General features: G+C 44.4%; 1 protein-coding gene across 5 annotated transcripts in view; it reads left to right on the top strand.

Moving 5' to 3' along the window:
* Positions 1 to 23,057, top strand: part of LOC139157630 (phosphofurin acidic cluster sorting protein 1-like) — a 249,688-nt gene that overhangs the window by 135,113 nt on the left and 91,518 nt on the right. The gene's annotated exons all lie outside the window — the stretch shown is intronic.

Genomic DNA, 23,057 nt, shown 5'->3' with positions numbered 1-23,057 from the left:
TTCTTTTTTTGGGGGGGGGTTGTATTTTCTAGAATGGGTTCTCTTGTGAAACTTAAAAGTGAGGCAAAAGGATAGATAACAAGAACTCTACATAGAATATATGTTAACGATGTGAATTTGTTTTTTTTATTGTAATGTGTACTAAAGGCCATCCACAGCTACTTTAAAAAAGTGTTTAGAAAAATGTACAGAGAAGAATACTTAACGCTATTAATGGCCTCTTGTGTTGTATTGCTTCTAGTATTATCAACAAATATATCTGAATCTGAGTTGCTAAGGAACATGAATAGAAAGCTATTATGCTTTTATGTTCTACTTGTGGCTTTCCTGGAGGCCTGGATAGGCCACTAATATTGTCTTGCTCTGATCTAACAGAGTTTCACATAATCTCATTTTAAAGGAACAGTCATGTTGCCTTTTTGGGAAAAGTTGCCAAATATCAGGATAGATAATTGTATTAATATTTAACTCTCAAGTTCTTATCTTATATTTCTAAGGGGGAAAAAAGGGGCTTGCATTAGGAATTATTTCATATGAATTCCATTTTTTATCATTCCTTCAATTCAGGGTTGGAGCCGTAAATTAATTCTTAATGTCTTGTTTTTTTATTGCTTCGTTTTTAATATAGCATTATTGCTGAGAACTTGATTTTTAGAGAACTGTCATGAAAGAGAGAGTTAGGGGGTGGCTTTCTGCAACAGGAGAGTAGGAAAAAGAATTCTTTCAGACAGATGGATAGAGGAAAGAAGGAATACAAACTCAAGAAGTTGCATTTTTGCATTGGTGTATAAAATGCTCTTGAAACACTTTCAAGAATGTAGGAGGGGGGAGAAGAAAAACTTGAAAATGTTGGGAGGAAAAAGGAGATGATATTATAAAGCAAGATAATCTGAGAGTAGGGGAAGAGCCTTCTCTGTGGCGGCCCCGACCCTCTGGAACCAACTCCCCCCAGAGATCAGAATTGCCCCCACCCTCCTCGCCTTTCGTAAGCTCCTTAAAACCCACCTCTGCCGTCAGGCATGGGGGAACTGAGATATTCTCTTCCCCTTAAGCCTATACAATTTATGCATGCTATGTTGTGTGTATGTTTGGTTTTTAAATTAGGGTCTTTTAAACTATTTTAAATATTAGATTTGTTATATGTTGTTTCACTATTGTTGTTAGCCGCCCCGAGTCTACGGAGAGGGGCGGCATACAAATCTAATAAATAAATAAATCTCTTGACTGTCCAGATGTTCTTGAACTTCAGCTCCACTTTAACTACCGTAGTTAATCTGGCCAGTAGTCGGAGAGTATGAGACAAAAGCATTCAGTTGGCTACTCGTTATTGTCGCTCTATTCCATGATTGGTTCATAATATTGAATACACTTTTAAATCATTAATTTTATGTAAATTTTATGTAAATTAATTTTATGTAAATTATGTAAATTTTATGTAAACTTGGTATTCTTAATGCTGTGAGGAGTTCTGGCAATAAGGTAACGAGTAGTATCCAGGCACTGAAGTGCACCTTCGTTTGTGTTTGTGTCAATTTTTATCAAAACACTAATATGCTTATGCAACTCATATTTGTTTCGTGGCTACAAGATTCTGTAGTGTACTTTCAGTTTAAAAATGCTCCCGTGACCATCATCGTATTATAAAACAACAACAAAGGTTAGGAGCCGCCAGGGTTCCATCTCTTGATTTTCCACACCAATGTTGGCTTGTATTTTTATTTCAAGTTAGAGACGTCCAATTTTAATCATTCTTGTTTGGGCAGATGTTCTCTCTCTTGAAGCCTGTCTATAACCAGATGACATTCTGTTCAGAGTGTGTCAAATTAAACAGAAATTATAATTAAATAGAAATTAAATAGAAATTATCATTGTCAGTCTTAACTCTAATTACTTAGTGTGTTAGTTTCCAGATTGCTTTCTGGGGAACTCTTAAGTTTCTTTGGAGCTGATCAGAATTCCTGAAAACCAGTAATAGCAAACAGTTCCAAAGAGCTTATTTATTGCTGCTGTCACACCGCCCATGTTCCAGCGTAGAGCAGAACACGGGATTCTTCTGTTCCACTCAGGGGCACATTTCCCCAGAGAGAGGGGTTGCAATGAGGCAGGAGAGCCAAAGGGATCTCTACGCTTATGAATCCCTAATAGTGTGCAACTGAACGTGACTTCCCAATCCTTTGCATTGAGAGGTTGTCACAAAGAGGAGGGGGGTCAAAGCACCAGAAGGCAGGAGAAGAAACAATGGGTGGAAACTAATCAAGCAGAAAAGCAATTAAGGAGAAACTTCCTAACAGCGAGAATAATTACCGGTAACTAGTGGAACAACATGTTGGTGCTTCATCACTGGAGATTTTAAAGAAGAGGCTGGACAGTCACTGGTCTGAAATGGATAAGGTCTCCCCCGCTTGAGCAGGGGGTTGGATTAGAAGACCTCAAAGTTCCTTCCAGCTCTATTCTGATTGATTGAGATTTGGTGACAGATTTGACATAACCTCATCAGAAAAACTCCAGTGTTCAAAATAGAAAGGTTAGAAGTTACTGACTTGAACAAGTTGCCTTCATCAGTTTCCTGCTCTAACTTCCTGCTTTCTCCCCCAACCCATTGCATCTGAAATGTGCTTAAGGGACACTCCAAATCAGAGATATGTATTGACAGATTATTAGTTTAGTTTAGTTTAGTTTAGTTTATTTAGATTTGTATGCCGCCCCTCTCCGAAGACTCGGGGCGGCTAACAACAATAAGGAAAACAATGTAACAAATTTAATATTAAAAAGTAATCTAAAAACACCAATTTAAGAGACCAATCATACAAACAAGCATACCATGTATAAATTCTATAAGCCTAGGGGGAAGGGAGAAAAAAAATTCAATTCCCCCATGCCTGACGACAGAGGTGGGTTTTTAGGAGCTTGCGAAAGGCAAGGAGGGTGGGGGCAACTCTGATATCTGGGGGGAGCTGGTTCCAGAGGGTCGGGGCCGCCACAGAGAAGGCTCTTCTCCTGGGTCCCGCCAAACGACATTGTTTAGTCTACGGGACCTGGAGAAGGCCAACTCTGTGGGACCTAACCGGTCACTGGGATTCGTGCGGCAGAAGGCGGTCCCGGAGATATTCTGATCCGATGCCATGAAGGGCTTTAGAGGTCATAACTAACATTTTGAATTGTGACCGGAAATTGATCGGCAACCAATGCAGACTGCGGAGTGTTGGTGTAACATGGGCATGCCTTGGGAAGCCCATGATTGCTCTTGCAGCTGCATTCTTATAAGATTATCACATCTTATTTGATATTTGAACTGGATATAGACTCTTTCTCCATTTAAGAATATCTGAACAGCCCAAGCGGTTTAGATTCTCTGTTACTCAGCATCCATTTTTCATAATAGCCAGCTAGATTAATGCTATTGAGTAGTCCATATAATGGATTTTAGGGCAGTAGTCCTGACTAATAACTAGTTTTCAAAGACATACCTACCATATGCCCATTGCTATTTTTTATCCTGAATTTCTCCATTACCAATTTTCACCGAGCACCGAATGCTTCTAAATTGGTGTAAGAGCTAGAGCAAACACATCCATTGCATTTAATTTTATCCAGCATCACCTTTCATATGAAAGGAAATTTCTGCACAATTTCTGGTTTATATAAATATATTTGGTACATTTCATATGTTGGGAAAAGCACAGGTCTCAATACTTAACAGTGTACTGTAGTTCACATATTAATTTGGAGTGCTGACTAAGTTTATGTTGTAGTTGTTGTGATTGAAAAGAATATGGAATCTTTAAATAGGCCTCAGGAACATATTGGGAATAATGCCAGGCAAACGCAGAGGGAAGAAGAAGAGGGAGGATTCAATTATTTAATATTCTGCTTCATGGACTTTCCAAAGACATGTTGCTCGCATCGTTAACGTTTGTGGCTTTAAACGTTTGTGGCTGTGGCTTTGGCTGGGGAATTCTGGGAGTTGAAGTCCAGATATCTTCAAGTTGCCAAGGTTGGGAAACACTGCTGTAGTGAATGCTCCGAAATAGGCCTTATATACACTGCTGAAAGCAATAAAGGGAACATTTAAACAACACAATATAGCTCCAAGTCAATCAGACTTCTGTGAAATCAAACTGTCCACTTAGGAGGCAACACTGATTGACAATCCATTTCACATGCTGTTGTGCACATTCAATTTTGTACAGAGCAAAGTACTCAATGAGAATATTTCATTCATTTAGGTCTAGGATGTGTTCTTTGAGTGTTCCCTTTATATTTTTTTGAGCAGTAAAGGTGCTTTAAAAATTGTTTGTGCCTTATACACCAGTGTTTCCCAACCTTTCGCTGGCTGGGGAATTCTGGGAGTTGAAGTCCAAATATCTTCAAGTTGCCAAGGTTGGGAAACACTGTTATACACCGAATGTTGCCGAGGCCGCTTGGCAACCCCCGGTGGGAAGCTGGTGGCTCAGCCCCGGAGATGAGCAGGAGCCTGCCTTTTCATGGTGGGAGTGGCGGCGGCGGTGCTCTGGAGCCTGAACAAGCCCATCCCCCAGGCCTTGCCCCTCCTGCCATGGAAAGGAGTGCAAGAGTCTTCAAATCTGGCAGGTTTAAGGCTTCTGGACTTCAATTCCCATGTCTGAGCTAGCATGACTGGTGGAGGAATTCTGGGAGTTGAAGTCTACAAGTCTTGAAGCTGTCAAGTTTGAAGTTTGTAAAAAGTGTACATGGTTTTTAAAAGTATACATGGTTTTAAAAAGTATTCTGCTACACTGGTATTTTATTAAACAATATAATACCACACCATTTGATTCAGAATATTTTTTCCTTGTTTTCCCCCTCTAAAATCTAGTTGTGTCTTATATACCGGTGTGTCTTATACACCGAAAAATACGGTAGTTGGGGTTTTTTGCACCAAACAATAGCACACAGCACAGAGTCGGAGATATGAAGTGCATATAACATACCCTTAAGAGACACTATTTAAAAAATATTTAACAGGGATGAAAAGAAAGGAGGAGAGAGACGGAGATAATGAGACAAATGTAAGTCTCCCGAAAGCTAAGAGAAAATATGACGAAACGTATGTAGCGCTTGGCTTCACTGTGACTACGGTGGGAGATGAGGAAAGACGAGTATGTTTACTGTGTCTAAAAATATTGGCAGCAGACAGCATGAAGCGAAATAAATTAAGGTGTCACTTAAACACATTACACCCCAATCACATTGATCAGCTGCTTGAGGTTTTTCAGCGAGAATGTGCTGAATATTGCAAACAATTGTCCCGCAAAGAGTTGGGGGCACACGAAATGTTTATTTCTTCGGGGAGGGATGCGTAACAGAAGACAATTGAAAAACACTGCCCCAAGGAAAGTGAAATAATAATAATAATAATAATAATAATAATAATAACAACAACAACAACAACAACAACAATTTATTGGATTTGTATGCCGCCCCTCTCCGCAGACTCAGGGCGGCTAACAACAACAATAATAAACATAACATGTACAATCCAATAATAAAAACAACTAGAAACCCCTATTATAAAACCAAACATACACACAAACATACCATGCATGACTTGTAATGGCCTAGGGGGAAGAGCTATCTCAATTCCCCCATGCCTGGCGGTATAAATGAGTCTTGAGTAGTTTACAAAAGACAGGGAGGGTGGGGGCAGTTCTAATCTCTGGGGGGAGTTGGTTCCAGAGGGCTGGGGCTGCCACAGAGAAGGCTCTTCCCCTGGGGCCCGCCAAACGACATTGTTTAGTCGACGAGACCCGGAGAAGGCCAACTCTGTATGACCTTATCGGTCGTGGGATTCGTGCGGTAGCAGGCGGTTCCGGAGGTAATCTGGTCCAATGCCATGTAGGGCTTTAAAGGTCATGACCAACACTTTGAATTGTGACCGGAAACTGATCAGCAGCCAATGCAAGCCATGAAGTGCTGAAGAAATGTGGGCGAATCTTGGAAGCCCCACAATGGCTCTCACGGCTGCGTTCTGCACGATCTGAAGTTTCCGAACACTTTTCAGAGGTAGCCCCATGTAGGGAGCGTTGCAGTAATCGAACCTCGAGGTGATGAGGGCATGAGTGACTGTGAGCAATGACTCCCTGCAGAAGAACCTGAAAAGAGGTGGAATGTGTGGAGGCCAAAGATGGACTACAGGGCTGCAATCTTGGAAGTCAGGCGGAACCATTCCGTTCTTGGAAATGCCTAGACAAGCTGACATGGCTTTAAAGAAATGTAACCGGAGCCATCACTGCCTCAGTCGAACTTCAGGGATGCTTAGGAGCTTAGCCAGTTTCTTTTGTGAGCCTATTTTAAACCTTTAGGTTATTTCCACTAAGGGGAATTCAGGCTGCCGGTGAGAAAGCCGGATGGGCTGATTACTTAGGAGATTTTGTCTTGGGGCTCCGTTTTCTTGCTTGCTTTCAGGATGGCTAGTCCTGGGAGTACTGCCAGGAAATCTCCTGGTTCCTTAGAATTTAGCTACTTGTAGTATTCTGGAAGTAGTTAGCTTGGATTGCAGGAAATGGGTGTTCTGCACAGTCACAATTAGGGCTACAGTATAGCAATAAAGAAGGGTGGGGGGAAAAGTGGCTGAATGCAGAACCTTGAATGCCAGAATCTGCTTAGCTCTATTTATTAACAGTCACTTAGCAATATATTTTTTCACTCTTCCAGGATCTGCTCGAGTTTATATAGAATTTGTTACTCCCCCCCCCCCCAGATTTCATATTGTTTACTAGTTATATACCTTGTCTGTTATCAGTGAAGTGTTTTTGAGAGAGATAGGACAGTGAAAAACACAGAACATCTCATGCACAGATTTTGAGAAGTGCTGACTCTTATTGACTGTCAATTATTTTCTGCCATTCAGTGAAGATCCGAAATAGCTAAAAGGCAGGAAACTGGTGCCACCTAGAGGACATTGCAAGCTATCAAAATGGGTTTGATATCCATTGGAGCTAAATGAAGCCTTTGGGCGATGAAGTGGGGTGATGGAAGTGGTGGGAGCAGTTAGATCGGTGTTTTCAACTTAACAGTTTTAAGATGTGTAAACCTCAGCTCTCAGATTTCCCTAGCGAGCATACTGGATGCCGAATTCTGGGAGCTGATGTTCCCATGTTCTAAGAATGCTAAGATTAAGAAACCCTGTACAGTATATTGGGTGTATTGGGTGTTAGTGGAAACCGTTGTCCAATATAGCCAATTTGGGGAAGTCTGGATTAGAATAAACAGTATCTGGATGAGAGATGTTCAAATCTGTCACATTTTTATTGCGGTGAATAACAGGTCAGTTGTCAACATAGATTTTTCATTGTTCAGATTTTATACTTGCCCTACCGGTATCCACATTTTGATATTAACATGCAAAATTTCTTGCTGAAGGTGCATGAAAAATTATGATAGGATTTCTGTGAGATAGGTAGCCATATAAAAAAAATCTAAATAAATAATAGATCTAATGCTTGTATTACCCTCAGAATCAAAAGTAGCTTGCGTTAAACATGAATTGCTAAGCAACAGCACTGAAGGAAGGTTATCACTTCAAATATCCTGCTAATTTTTTTTCAGGAGTTCAAGATGTCTCCCTTCATTTTGTCTTCATAATAACAATCCTACTTACTATGTAGAGCTGAGAGAAAATAATCAGCACAAAGTTTCCCAGTGAATTTCTATTCTATTTCTGAGGGTGGATTTGAACCTGGAACTCCCCAATCCTAGATCAACATCTTCATCACTACCTGCATTGGTCTGCTAACCTCCTGAGTCAGGGGTGGGCTAGTGAGGTAACAAAAATGGAGCTCCACCCCAGAGTACCCAATTTGCATTGAAAGATGTTGAAAGAAAATGCAGGGCGTCCTGCATAAGCCACGCCCACAGCGTGGTAGCAAAAATTTTGGTAGCCCTTCACTGTCCTGAGTATCTTTCGTAAACTACTCAAGACCCACCTATACCGCCAGGCATGGGGGATTTGAGACATCTTTCCCCCAGGCTCTTTATATTTTATGTTTGGTATGTATGTGTTGTCTGGTTTTAATATGATAGGATTTTATATATTTCTTTTAATATTAGATTTGTTTCACTATAATATTGTTTTTATCATTGTTGTGAGCCGCCCCGAGTCTTCGGAGAGGGGCGGCATACAAATCTAATAAATAATAATAATAATAATAATAATAATAATAATAATAATAATTATTATTATTATTATTATTATTATTATTATTTCATTGCTCAGCCTTTGGCTTAATCGATGGCAGGGGTGTCAAATTCATGTCGTCATGGCGGTGTCACATGATGTATCGGGACTCTTTCCCCCTTTGCTAAACTGGGCGTGGGCGTGGCCACTGCGTGACACATCCAGCCCATGAACTGGGTGTTTGACAGCCCGGATCTATGGCATGTTTTATGATAATTTTCTGCAAAATGTTTTCCTTAGTATGTATTTTATGAACTTTCTCAACAATGTTGTGAGATGGACCAGTGGTCTAAGGCAGGTTCTTATATCTCATATCAGTTAGCATTTGCATTTTCCCCCTTTATTTTATTCTGATGATGTACATCTATATTGCACGAAATTTGTTGGCAGTAAGGGTTCATAATAAAATGTTGCTGGGTATATCTTTAGTGGTTAAAACAATTTATATGGTTGCTATCTTTAAAAGCTGCTAAAAGTATTGTGGCATCTATTTTTATGGATTCATTTAATCCATAAGACCGACAATACCACTAAATTGTCTGCAATGGGTTCCTGCAGTCTTCCCATATCTTGCGAAGTCTTAAATTGTTTATTTACTTTTGGCAGAGCAAGTTGTATGAATGCAACTAATTGTGATTGATTCATTGCGTAATACAATATGCAAAGCCAGCTTAAATGTTCTGTAACATGCTATAACATTCAAGCATGGATAGGAATACTCTATTACCAATACAATATTATACAGCAGATAACTGAATAAGTATAACTAGAATGATTGTCAGCTTCCATTTTATGCACCTCCTAGCATCTCAAAATGTTAGTATTTATCAAATTAGTCTTCTATAACAGGCTTGATTAACAATTCTGTTGATTGTGTATTAAAACTGGTAAAAAAAGTTTTTGATGAAGTTACAAAAATAAAGAAAAGAGAAAGTAACCAAATATGTTAGCTGCTGAACTGCATTTTTTGAGCTTCACTACTGAAATTATTTTCTTCCCCTGACAATTGGGTGAATAAAAGCAAAATATTATACTGGCTTATGATATGAATGTAGTGAGCCAGCTTTTAAATTTTGATTTAAATGACTTCAATAAAGCATGCTAAGTGGAAACATTAAGACAAGTTGGCTCATATTTTATTGCATTCCAGTCAGACTTAACAAAATATGTGCAAAAATTGCTCTTGGGTATAAGAAGAAATAGATGAAAACTATTACAGTAATTTTATGTTGAGCATCTGAAAAAAAAATTAACCCACTGAAGAAATACAATTTTGAAATAGCCACATATAAGGTAGTGCTTCATCTTGGAGATATGATATTATTATCATTAATATGTATAACCAACTCTTCCTGTTTTTAATGTATAGCTTTTGCAACTATAGTTTTAAATGTATGTATGTTGAAGGTTCATTGCATTTAATTTTATTTAAATGTGTGTTGTGCACTTGGGTGCATTGCATTATGGATGTGGGCATGCATATGCGCTACCCCATGTCCCCCCCTCCTTTTGGCACATGATGGAAAAAAGGTTTGCCATCACTGCTATAGATGGTTCTGAGGAATTATCTCTTTTTTTTCAATTTTTTTGTATACAGTGATCTCTCGATTTTCGCGATCTCGTTCTTCGCGAAACACTATATCGCGATTTTTCCACCCGATGACGTCACTCTCTTCCTTCCTTTCTCATCTTTCTTTCTCTCTCTCTTTCTCTATCTTGCTTCTTCCTCTCTCACACTCTCTTCCTCCCTCCCTCTCTCATCTCTTTCTTTCCTTCTCTCTCTTTCTCTATCTCTCCCCCTCTTGCTGGCGGGCGGGCGGGCAAGCGGGCGAGCGGGGGCATCAGCGAGGAGCCGGGGTTTCCCCTTTGCGTGGGCGGCGGGGAAACCCCGATCTTCGTCTGCTCGCTGCTGCCGCCGAGCAGATCAGCTGCTAGGCAGCCGCAGCAGCAGCGAGCAGACGAAGATCCGGGTTTCCCCGCCGCCCACGCAAAGGGGAAAGCCCGATTCGGCTCCTCGCTGCTGCCTCCGAGCAGATCAGCTGCTAGGCGGCCGCAGCAGCAGCGAGCAGACGAAGATCCGGGTTTCCCCGCCGCCCACGCAAAGGGGAAAGCCCGATTCGGCTCCTCGCTGCTGCCGCCGAGCAGATCAGCTGCTAGGCGGTGGCAGCAGCAGCGAGCAGACAAAGATCCGGGTTTCCCCGCCGCCCACGCAAAGGGGAAAGCCCGATTCGTCTGCTCGCTGCTGCCGCCGAGCAAATCAGCTGCTAGGCGGCCGCAGCAGCAGCGAGCAGACGAAGATCCGGGTTTCTCCACCGCCCACGCAAAGGGGAAAGCCCGATTCGGCTCCTCGCTGCTGCCGCCGAGCAGATCAGCTGCTAGGCGGCCGCAGCAGCAGCGAGCAGATGAAGATCCGGGTTTCCCCGCCGCCCACGCAAAGGGGAAAGCCCGATTTGGCTCCTTGCTGCTGCCGCCGAGCAGATCAGCTGCTAGGCGGCCGCAGCAGCAGCGAGCAGACGAAGATCGGGGTTTCCCCGCCGCCCACGCAAAGGGGAAAGCCCGATTCGGCTCCTCGCTGCTGCCGCCGAGCAGATCAGCTGCTAGGCGGCCGCAGCAGCAGCGAGCAGATGAAGATCGGGGTTTCCCCGCCGCCCACGCAAAGGGGAAAGCCCGATTCGGCTCCTCGCTGCTGCCGCCGAGCAGATCAGCTGCTGGGCGGCCGCAGCAGCAGCGAGCAGACGAAGATCGGGGTTTCCCCGCCGCCCACGCAAAGGGGAAAGCCCGATTCGGCTCCTCGCTGCTGCCGCCGAGCAGATCAGCTGCTGGGCGGCCGCAGCAGCAGCGAGCAGATGAAGATCGGGGTTTCCCCGCCGCCCACGCAAAGGGGAAAGCCCGATTCGGCTCCTCGCTGCTGCCGCCGAGCAGATCAGCTGCTGGGCGGCCGCAGCAGCAGCGAGCAGACGAAGATCGGGGTTTCCCCGCCGCCCACGCAAAGGGGAAAGCCCGATTCGGCTCCTCGCTGCTGCCGCCGAGCAGATCAGCTGCTAGGCGGCCGCAGCAGCAGCGAGCAGACGAAGATCCGGGTTTCCCCGCCGCCTACGCAAACTCCACCATCTGTGCATGCGCGGCCATGGAAAAAGGGCACGCATGCGCAGATGGTGTTTTTACTTCCGCAACCCTACATCGCGAAAAATCGATTATCGCGAGGGGTCTTGGAACGGAACCCTCGCGATAATCGGGGGATCACTGTATATACAAGACATTAAAGTGACAAACTAAACAAAACATGAAAAAACATACAACAAACATTTGGGAAGTTACTTTCCCAGCTCATTTTGTGTTTTCAATCGGAGAATTTTTCATCATTTTTTGTTTACAGTTATATTAACATATTGCTTGCCTTTATAAATATTTGTCCTTAAATTTTATTTATTTTTGTTCTTTCCTCTAGACAATCATAGAAATTTCCCCATATCCTATAGTATTCTGAATCTTCTTTCCCTTCTAGCTTTTTTGACAGCATGTCCATCTCTGTGCAATCCATCACCTTTTTAATTATCATCCCTTCTTCCGGTATTTTATCAGATTTCCATTGTTGCGCATATACTATTCTTGCAGCTGTCAGGATATGGATAATCAAATATCTTACTTCTTTTTTGATTTTTTCATATTGAAAATACCCATTAATATAATTCTGGTTTTTAAAAAAAATTCTTCCTTTGTTATTTCTTTTAACCATTCCACTACCTTATTCCAGTGTTTTTGACCTCTGAACAAGTCCACCATTGGTGATAGAATGTACCATTTTGTTCTGAGGAATTATCAATGACATGTTTAAATTATAAAAATAGAGTCTTAGATATTCTACTTCCCGTGATGCCCATAAGTTAGGGAATATGCATGCTAGTACTGTCGCTAACAAGTTATATTGTTCTGGGCTGAATTACAATAACATAGTAATCCAATAAAAAGGAAATTTCTGTGAGCTTCTTTTTTCCCCCTACAGATATTAAGCAGTGGAAATGGAACTGGCAGAGCCTTGGGAACTAATGTGCGCAGATGCATTTGCGTACATTTAGATAGCTGTAAATGCTGGTGACTTCATAGGGAATCAAACTTTTTCTTCAGGGATATGTAGCTAGCATCAAGGCTAATTTATTGTGGTCAGTTGGAGACCAATTAAATTTAATACTCTGTGACAAAGGTATGATGTGTTCTTGTAAAACAATTTGCTGCTGTGTCTCATCAGATATATATCCTCATTTATGTTTGAGAGGAGATTGCTATTTGCAGATCATGCAAGTAATCATAAAGAACACCTATAGCAGATTCTGTAGCACTGGTGACAATACATAGATATTACGGTACATAATGTAAGGATACCCTTCAGGTTGAGGACAAGATGTGATGACTATCTAGAGCAGTGGTTCCCAAAATGGGTGGTACCGCCCCCCGGGGGCAGTGGGATGACTTAGGGGGCGCTAAGAGGCAAGGGTGGTGGTAGGGGAGCCCTAAAAGAGTCAAGAGGGATGGCAGATGGTTCACCATACCGGTAGTGACAACTGGCTGGCCACATCCCCCTACCGGTCCTGTTCCCACATTCCTGCCACCCATGTCCCCCCAATTGCCCGCTCACTGCTTTTCTGGCCACTCAGTACCCACCCATGGCCTATATAACTTGTTCCCCTCTGCCAGCACATGACAAGGGATGCAATGCTGCCAGAGCATGGTTGCCACCCCTCTCACTTTCTCAGCTTTGGCTCTGGTATCTTTTCAGGCTGGAAAGTGTCGGGGCACGAACCTATGAAGCTCTGCTGGGCTCTGGGATGGCGGGGGCCTGGGTGGGGCAGGCAGAAAGTGGATGGAGAGCCAGTGGATGGGCATACCGTGTGGTCCCTGAGCTTTGCCAGGAAGGTATGCCAAGCGCTGGCCGGGCCCATGTGCTGGCATGAAAAAAAGAAGTTAGAAAGGAAGGGAGGGAAGGAGGGAGGAAGTTAGGAAGGAAGAAAGACGGAAAGATGGTAGGAACGAACACAAAAAGAAAAAAAACAAACTAAAGCTGGTAGGAAGTAAGGAAGACAGAAAGAAAGAAAAAGAAAGAAGTGGGAAGGGAGAGAAGAAAGAATGAAAGTAAGAAAGACTTATGATCACAATTGAGCCAAAAATTTTGATTACTAAGCAAGAGTGTTGTTAAATGAGTTTCACCACATTTTACTAGTTGGTCATACCCATCCGATCACCTGCCCACCAAGTCACTTCCACCTGAAAGGGTGGGTGGGAGACACTGAGGATGTTTGTAGCTCCAAGGGGGCGGTGGGTTGAAAAAAGATTGGGAACCACTGATCTAGAGTATGCGGGGCGGAGTATCTATCTCCCAGTCTAATCTGTATTCCTGAAAGTAGACAGACACCACCATACAATCCTTAAACAAGGCTTCAGCATTCTGCTATGCTTCAGAAATTAGCCATGGTTCAGCTAGATGTTGCCATCTGCTGGGTTTTTTTCTAGAAGGTGAATGTATGGAAAATTGTAAATGCATAGAATATGTTACTGCATCTTTAACAATGAGGCTACTGAATTCCTGGAATGATTCAATGGCAAGTGTACCCTAAACCAGTGTTTCCCAACCTTGGCAACTTGAAGATATTTGCACTTCAACTCCCAGAATTCCCCAGCCAACAAATGCCAGATATCTTCAAGTTGCCAAGGTTGGGAAACACTGTCCTAAATAATCAGAAATATATTTAGTGGCTATTCCATCAAGAAAGTCCTAGGAATGAAGACTTATTTTCTTTGAAAATTTAGTACAGTGGTACCTCTTCCTAAGAACACCTCTACTTATGAACGTTTCTAGATAAGAAACGGGTGTTCAAGATTTTTTTGCCTCTTTTCAAGAACCATTTTCTACATGCAAACCCGAGCCTCCGAAACTGTAGCCGGAAAAGGCAGGGAGAAGTCTTCATGGGGCCTCTCTAGGAGTCTCCTGGGAGGAAACAGGGCCAGAAAAAGCGGGGAGAAGCCTCCATGGGGCCTCTTTAGAAAACTCCTGGGAGGAAACAGGGCCAGAAAAGGAGGGGAAAAGCCTCTGTGGGGCCTCTCTAGGAATCTCCTGGGAGGAAACAGGGCTGGAAAAGGAGGGGAGAAGCCTCCGTGGGGCCTCTCTAGGAATCTGCTGGGAGGAAACAGGGCCAGAAAAGGCATTGAGAAGCCTCCGTGGGGCCTCTCTAGGAATCTCTTGGGAGGAAACAGGGCCTCCACCCTCTCTGGTGTTTTCCCAGTCACACACATTATTTGCTTTTACATTGATTCTTATGGGAAAAATTGCTTCTTCTTACAAACTTTTCTACTTAAGAACCTGGTCAGGGAACGTAATAAGTTTGTAAGTAGAGGTAGCACTGTACAGAAAAACCAGATGTTTTTACTGAATGGTTGCCATTCTGCTGCATAATTAGCCTGCAGGAGAAAACTTTCACATTCCATTTTTCACATTCTGGACTAAAAGACACTGACAGCCTTCTTATATATGAAGAACATCATGATGTCATTGAATAATATATTTTTAAAAATCATCTGAGAACATAGAAACATAGAAGTCTGACGGCAGAAAAAGACCTCATGGTCCATCTAGTCTGCCCTTATACTATTTCCTGTATTTTATCTTACAATGGATATATGTTTATCCCAGGCATGTTTAAATTCAGTTACTGTGGATTTACCAACCACGTCTGCTGGAAGTTTGTTCCAAGGATCTACTACTCTTTCAGTAAAATAATATTCTCCGTACTGAAGGAGCGGGTCCAGCAGTCACATGGGTTGCTCATGTCCAATCCGGTGGAACTGAGCCTAGTGTTAAAAAAGCTTGCTGGATCCGCCCCTTCCCCAGAATTCGCTCAGTTCGCATATCCTGCGGTTGTATTGTGATAGCTCGTTCAACATACTAACACCTTCCCTTCGATCCTTTCTTCAAAAGTAGTAAGAATTGTTTATCCTTATTTGTTTACTTGCACTAATAGCGCCAGCCGTTTGTGGCTCGGCTTTTTTCCTTTGGGAGAAGTTGCGGTTTCGTTTTCCCCCGGCTGTTTTGCCGTTTACGATCCCCGCTGCCGCTTGTGGATTCCTTAATCCTTTGGCCTGGAGGTCTTGGTGCAAGTATTGATTCATTGATTTATTATAGTATTATTGTTAAAGGGCTTAAGAAATACCTCCTGCGGAGTGAGACGCTTATTCTAGTCTCCTGGACTTAGTCGATCGCTTCCCCTTTAAGAAGTCTATTACGGAGCGATTTTTCGGCGCGAAGGCCTTCGCGCCCTTTTTAAATTTAGGCCTCTCGTGTTGGCCTTCTGCCAGCCGCGTAGGCCTCAGTCCACCGCTTGGATCCCGGAGTGGGCTTTGGGACGCTCAGGCTTAATTCTCCACCGGCTAAGCCTCCAACCAGAGTGCCTTGGTTACTTTAATTAAAGTTTAGGGAGGCTGGCCACGCTGTATTTGGGGACACGAACTCTGGGTTTGCCCAGATTGCCCTCAAGTCTCAGCAGCTCCGAGGCCTCGGAGCAGGATCCATTCCTCTTGGGAAGTCTTTGAAATTCTTCACCCTAATTATTCAGTTATTTGGCTCAGCCTTGTCTTCTGTTAATTGTCAGACTATGGCTACTTTTCCCAAGAGAGGCACCACTCAAGGTCCCAGAGAGGCCAGGCCTACAGGCGATGAGATTACCAGTATCCCCCAGGCCTCTACCTCCTCTTCTTCAGGGGCCCGCCCCTCGACCAAAGTCACCAGGGCTGAGAAGAGAAGGGACCTAGCCCTACAAAAAATCCATGACAAATCAGCAAAGCGTTTGAAAGTACAGGCCCAAGTACTCAGTAGTCATGACCCCCCAGAGGCTTCTAATCTGCCTTCTTCTGGGGTCACTGTGTTATCTCTGGATGAGCCAAACCTAGACAGACCCCAACCTAACCTATGGGGAATAGGTCCAGAGGAACCAGATATTATTGAAGATTCCCCCCAGCCAGGATCCTCCCAGGCCTTCAGGGATTCTTCTGCCATTCCTGCTGATATTTCTAATTTACCTCCTGAATTCCAATCTATTTTTTCTGTGTTATCCAAGGCCATTGATGCTAAACTCTCTACCATCAATGTGCCCTCCTTACCTCCTCCACTTCCTCGTTCCTCCCGCCCCTTGGGTTCTTCCCCAATGGTTAGAGCTCCTATTCAGGATGAATCAGATTCCTCTCAGGACGAATACGAGGATATGGAAGAGGATGAGGATCCCTTTCAAGGTCTCTCAGAGGATGAGGAATCCCAAATAAAGGTTCCTTCTCCAATTACTATTTTTCCCTCTCAATTGTTCAAATCTCTCCTCCTCAAAGCTAGAATTTCTACGGGATTGGCGGCCCAGGAGAAACAGGCCTCCACATCCATTGATCCCCCGGAGGAGAACTTACCTTACTTCACAGAGGAACAGGAGGATAACGAGGTAATTCCTATGCCTAAATTGTTTAAAGATGCCTTACTTAAGCAGTGGGATTTCCCAGCCTCTGGGCTTAATCCCTCAACCAAGGACAAAAAGTTGTACAAACTTTCCTCTTCCTATGAGGAGCTCCTATCTTTTCCTAAACCGGATGAACCTATCAAGATCCTTCATTCGGCGGCTGCCGTACCAGGCGAAGCAGAGGAGGTTCTCCGCCCAGAGGACAAGCGGATTGAACAGATGCTCAAAAGAGGATTCACCGCAGATTCCTGGGCCATTAAAAGTTCTGCAGCGGCTTCCTTTTTCTCCAGAGCCATGCTTCTGTGGCTTCGCCAACTTCAACAGCATATTCCTCCCGATGACTTGAGAGGTCAACAAGACTTCAACAAGGTCTTTGCAGCTGCTCAGTACGTGGCTGATGCCACTTTACAATCTACTAGATTTTCTGCTAAGTCTATTGCAGCTTCTACAACGGCAAGAAGACTCCTATGGCTTCGCCCTTGGCAAGCAGGAGTACGTCAGAAGTGGCAGTTATCTCTGGGACCCTTAAAGCGCGACCTGCTTTTCGGGGATCTTCTGGATCCACTCCTCACGGAAACCACGGACAAGAAGAAAGTATTGGGCCCAACCACCAAAAAGGCTACCAAAACGCAGTCCTTTCGTCGCCCAGGGCGCCAGCAAGATCAAGCGGCTTCCTATCAGAGATCTCCAGGTCAGTATTCCCCCCGCTTTCGTTCCCAAGGTAGGAACTCCAGGGGCAGAGGTTTTCGCTTCCAAAGGGGAGCGTCCTCTAACAGGGCTTCAAAAAAACCTAGATGGTAGTGTTTCCTCGATTCCCATAGGTGGTCACCTAGCCCATTTCGCCTCTAATTGGCGTCTCACCTCCAAGGACCCCTGGGTCATTGACACTGTTCAAACAGGCCTTCTTTTAGAATTTACCTCTCCCCCCCCGAAACGGTTTATTTCCTGCCCTTCTTCCAGGTCCTCCTCAGATTGTAACCGTATGGAGGAGGCCATTTCCCACTTATTGTCCATCAGAGCCATTCAACCGGTTCCCCCCGGTCAGAAGGGTCTAGGCTTTTATTCCATCCTATTTATGGTTCCAAAATCCTCCGGAGGTTGGAGAGCTATTTTGGATTTAAAGAAGCTGAACCTATTCATCAAATATAGGAAGTTTAAGATGCACTCCTTATCATCCATTTTGGCCGCCATCCACCCGGGAGATTTCATGGTCTCTTTAGACCTCACCGAGGCCTACCTCCATATTCCTATAGCCAAATGCCACAGAAAATTTTTACGTTTCTCCTTTCAGGGCAGGCATTTCCAGTATAGGGCGATGCCATTTGGCCTTTCCTCGGCCCCTCGGGTCTTTACAAAGCTCTTGGGGTCCCTGGCGGCCTATATCCGGGCGTCTCCCATTCACATTTTATGTTACCTTGATGATATTTTGGTTCATGGGAACTCCCTAGAGAAAGTGAAAACAGACCTTTCTGTCACCATGTCAGTTCTTCAGGACCATGGATTTTCCATCAACTTTGACAAAAGTCATCTCCAACCTTCCACATCCATTTTACACCTGGGATCCGTTATTAATTCAGAATCCTCCCAGGTCTTTCTCTCTCCTGAGAGAAAAATCAGTATAGGGGAGTTAATTTCTTGCATTTTATCTCAACCTTCAGTTTCCATAGTAACCCTGTCTTCCCTTTTGGGGAAGATGGTGTCATGTATAGGCATCATTCCCTGGGCTCGCCTTCATGCTAGGGAACTACAGTGGCTCCTATTACCCTTTCAGAGATCGGGGCACAGCAACTCAAGCCGTCGCATTGTCATCCCACCAATTGTTCGCAGATCATTCAAGTGGTGGAAGTCTCCGGCCATGGACAAAGGATCCCCGTTCAGGTGCCCGGATCAATTTGTCATCACCACAGATGCCAGTCTATCGGGATGGGGCGCCCACGCCCAGGGGATGATAGCCCAGGGCACGTGGTCCCCGGAGGAAGCTTCCAAGCCAATCAATTGGCTAGAGTTAAGAGCCGTATCCCTGGCTCTGAAGCATTTCTTTCCTCGCATTCCCAACCGGCACGTTCTCATTCTCACCGACAACATTGCCACAAAAAGCCATATCTGCAGACAGGGGGGCACGAGATCCAAGGCCCTCATGAGGGAGGCCCTCAAGTTGGGTCTTTGGGCGGAAAAACATCTTCGGTCGCTCCTAGCCGACCACATCTCGGGGAGCCTCAACGTCCAGGCGGATTGGCTATCTCGAGCAACGATAGACCCAGGAGAGTGGAATCTCCATCAAGACCTGTTCCATCAAATCAGCCTCAGATTCGGCCTACCAGTTCTGGATCTCTTCGCGACCAATGCGAACGCCCAACTCCCCCGCTTTTTTTCCAGATTTCCATCCCCGGGAGCGGAAGCAATCAATGCCCTCCGGAGCCCATGGCCTCCAGGCCTACTTTACGCATTCCCGCCAATTCCAATTCTCCCGGACGTGATTCACAAGGTCCTCACCGAGAGGGCCCGAGTAATCCTAATCGCCCCTCATTGGCCCCGCTGGCCCTGGTTCGCGGATCTCCAACAGTTGTCCGTCCAGGACCCTTGGCGACTCCCCGTTTCGGGGGATATGCTGTGGCAGGGGGCCTCATTCCATCCAGACCCGGAGTGGTTCCACCTCACCGCCTGGCTGTTATCAGGAGAGACTTAGAACTGCGTGGCCACGACTCCGATACAGTGGAGATTATTTTAAGGGCCAGAAGGGGTTCGACCAATCGAATCTACGACCATACGTGGTCCAAGTTTCACCAGTGGTGTCTACAGGAAGGCCTCTCTCCCCTGTGCATCCCCATACACAGAATCATTGCCTTCCTTATGCAAGGTTTCCATCAGGGACTTTCCACCAGTACCCTCCGGCGTCATCTGGCGGCCATTTCCTCTGTCCTAGCGGGGCCCCGCAGTCAGCCTCTCCGTTCCTTTCCAGAAGTTCAGGAATTCCTCAAGGGCATAGCCAACCTCAGACCTTCCAAGGTCCACAGGTATCCATCCTGGGATTTGCCACGGGTTCTCCATTCCCTCATGCAGGCACCATACGAACCCCTAAAATCGGCGTCCCTCAGGTACCTATCCTTTAAAGTAGCATTCCTGGTGGCTATTACCTCTGCCCGACGCATTTCGGAGCTGGCTGCCCTCTCAATCAGGCAAGACCTCTGTCAATTTCATCAGGACAAGGTAGTCTTGCGACTGGACCCCACCTTCTTACCCAAGGTCAGTTCCATGTTCCACAGAACTCAGGATATTGTCCTACCTTCCTTCTGCCTCCAACGAGACCATCCCTTGGCAATTAGATGGCACACCCTGGATCTCATTAGAGCGCTGAAAATCTATATCCAACGCACAGGACCCTTTCGGAGGTCAGAAGCACTTTTTATAGCCTATCACCCCAGAGTCATGGGTGCCAAAGTGTCTTCAACAGTAATAGGCCGTTGGATCAGAGGGACTATATCTAAGGCCTACGAGTCGGCCTCCCTCTCAGTTCCAAGGAACATCACAGCGCATTCCACCAGGAGCGCAGCCACCTCGGCCGCTTGGGCGACTCAAGCCCCGTTGGAGGAGGTCTGCAAAGCAGCCACTTGGGCCTCGCCAAATTCCTTCATCAGGCACTACAAGATCGACTCTTACGCTTCAGCGGACGCTGCCTTCGGCAGAAGGGTACTCCAATCCGTTATCTCTCACGATAGCAATTTAATCCCACCCTAGGGACCATCTATTGGGTATGTCCCATGTGACTGCTGGACCCGCTCCTTCAGTACGGAGAATAGGCGTTGATTGCTTACCTGAACGCCTCTTCTCGTACGGTGAGCGGGTACAGCAGTCACTTCCCGCCCTTGTATGTGTCTTCTTTACCTTCCTATAACCTTTCTTTCTCTAACAATGAGAGTTGAACACTACAGAGCTTCACAGCTGAGCCTAGTCTATGGATTCGCGAATTCTGGGGAAGGGGCGGATCCAGCAAGCTTTTTTAACACTAGGCTCAGTTCCACCGGATTGGACATGAGCAACCCATGTGACTGCTGTACCCGCTCACCGTACGAGAAGAGGCGTTCAGGTAAGCAATCAACGCCTATTTTCTCATGTTGCTTTTGATCTTTCCCCCAACTAACTTCAGATTGTGTCCCCTTGTTCTTGTGTTCACTTTCCTATTAAAAACACTTCCCTCCTGAACCTTATTTAACCCTTTAACATATTTAAATGTTTCGATCATGTCCCCCCTTTTCCTTCCGTCCTCCAGACTATACAGATTGAGTTCATTAAGTCTTTCCTGATAGGTTTTATGCTTAAGACCTTCCACCATTCTTGTAGCCCGTCTTTGGACCCGTTCAATTTTGTCAATATCTTTTTGTAGGTGAACATCTTTTTGTAGGTGAACATCTACGCAGTAGAATTAAGGCCAAGTGCTTGGTTCTAGTATTTAACACCTCAGTCCAAATACGTCCTTGTGGCAGGCCTTAGGTCCATGGTGACAGGTTGAGGAAATAGGGGAACACAAAGGATAAAAAATTCCATGTAATACATAGCAATACCCCCAGATCCTCATCAGCGAAATTTATTTTATTTATTTATTTGTCAAAACATGCACAAGATAATAGGTATGGTATATAAGCATAAACAAAAGCAAGTAGGTACAGGTAAATTTGGAGAGTAGAACAGGGACAGTAGGCACAATGGTGCGCTTATGCTCGCCCCTTTCAGATTCTTAGGAATGGGATGAGGTCGAACGACCGTTTCACCTGTAGACAGTCTACAGGTGCTCAACCTTTCTAATGCTGTGATCCCTTAATACGGTTCCTTATGTTGTGGTGACCCACAACCATAAGTCTAGTGCCAATTCTCCCAACAGACCCTTAAGCTGATTGGCAGGAAGGTCAGAGGGACCCTCCTCCACTGAAAACACCTGATTGGTCGGATTGTAAAAATATGTTCCAAAGTGCCAGAATAGAAGCTTTAGTACCTTACACCATGGGAATTTTTTCTTTTCCCATGGTCTTAGGAGACCCTTGTGAACTGGTCGTTCGATTCCCCCAAAGGGGTCTCAAACCCCAGGTTGATAACCACTAAGGTAATGTAAGACTGCTTGAAGTAATTTGCATTCTAAAAACTTGCATAAATCTGCATAGATAACTTGGCTTTTTATGATATGCAATTAAAATATATGCCTCTTTCACATATCCCAGCAGTCTTTTTTTTTTTAATAGTGGTAGAAGATTCACAAAGCTAATACAGGAAAATAGTTTATATATGTACTGCCACTGCAACTGGAAAAAAATTGAGTCAAGGCTGACCCAAATTTTGCACAAAGGTTTGCATTTCGGGAGCTTTATGAATGATGCATACTGCATATGTTCAGAAATGTTTTCTGGGCTTGTGAAGGGAGAAAAATAGCAAACTGTACCCTCCATTCTGAGGTCTGCATATAAATCTTTTTGATGAATTATCAGTTGTATGTGATCTTTCTTCTGGGGGATAAAAAAAAACACTTTATAAAATTTGGTCTAAAAGTAAAATGGTGTTTTTGGATGAAAAAGGTGCTCCGTTTCCCCCCCCCAAAACAATGATGCTGAAATAAATTTCTTCTTGGAAATATCCATTGTAAACTAACTGAATTTGCTGAATTACTTCTGGTATTTGACTGGGTGAGGGTTGGAACGTCAGAAAAAATATTGACAATCTATGTAATGTCTCGTTCCTGATTTCATGCAGTGTGGGTGGATCAGGAGGGAACTGCTTTGTTAATTAAAAACTACAAAAAGTAGTTACCGGATTTTTTTTTTTACTAGGCTGCTTAGAGAATTGGATGTGCTTTCCTGCTAACCGCAAAGGGGAATTGCTCCTTTTGATGGCATGCGGAATGCAAAACCCTAGCTTTCTTGGAACACTTAATATTAATAGTAAAAAGGCTTCTTCCAAACCCCTGTTAATGTCCCGTAAAACAGACAGACTGAGAAAGAAGGGTGGGTGTGCCTCCCTCCCCATTCCTCTCCTTAGAACTCCGGGTTGAATGATGAGTAACGGTTGCTTAAACACCAGGCTGTACTCAATGCTAGCAAAGTAATTCTGAAACAAGGCTGGAGGGACCAAATGGGAAGTAATAGGATTCACTGAATAGGATGATTTGATGTACAGAGATTTAACTCAATCTCATGTATTTACTGTATCTGCTGTTGCGCAACTTACACTTTAAGTATTGTTTGTGTGTGTTGTTTACTATCCAAATAGAAAATAAGCAAGGGGGTGGGAAATCATTTGGGTTACATTAAGGGCACAACACTGCAATAATTATAAGGAAATTCCCCTAATCATTGAAGCGTCCCTCTGCAGAACTAGCACTGTACACTTTTGGG

This window comes from Erythrolamprus reginae, chromosome 1, assembly GCF_031021105.1.
Source record: "Erythrolamprus reginae isolate rEryReg1 chromosome 1, rEryReg1.hap1, whole genome shotgun sequence".
Classification (NCBI taxonomy): domain Eukaryota; kingdom Metazoa; phylum Chordata; class Lepidosauria; order Squamata; family Dipsadidae; genus Erythrolamprus; species Erythrolamprus reginae.
This window is presented reverse-complemented; position numbering and strand designations above follow the sequence as displayed.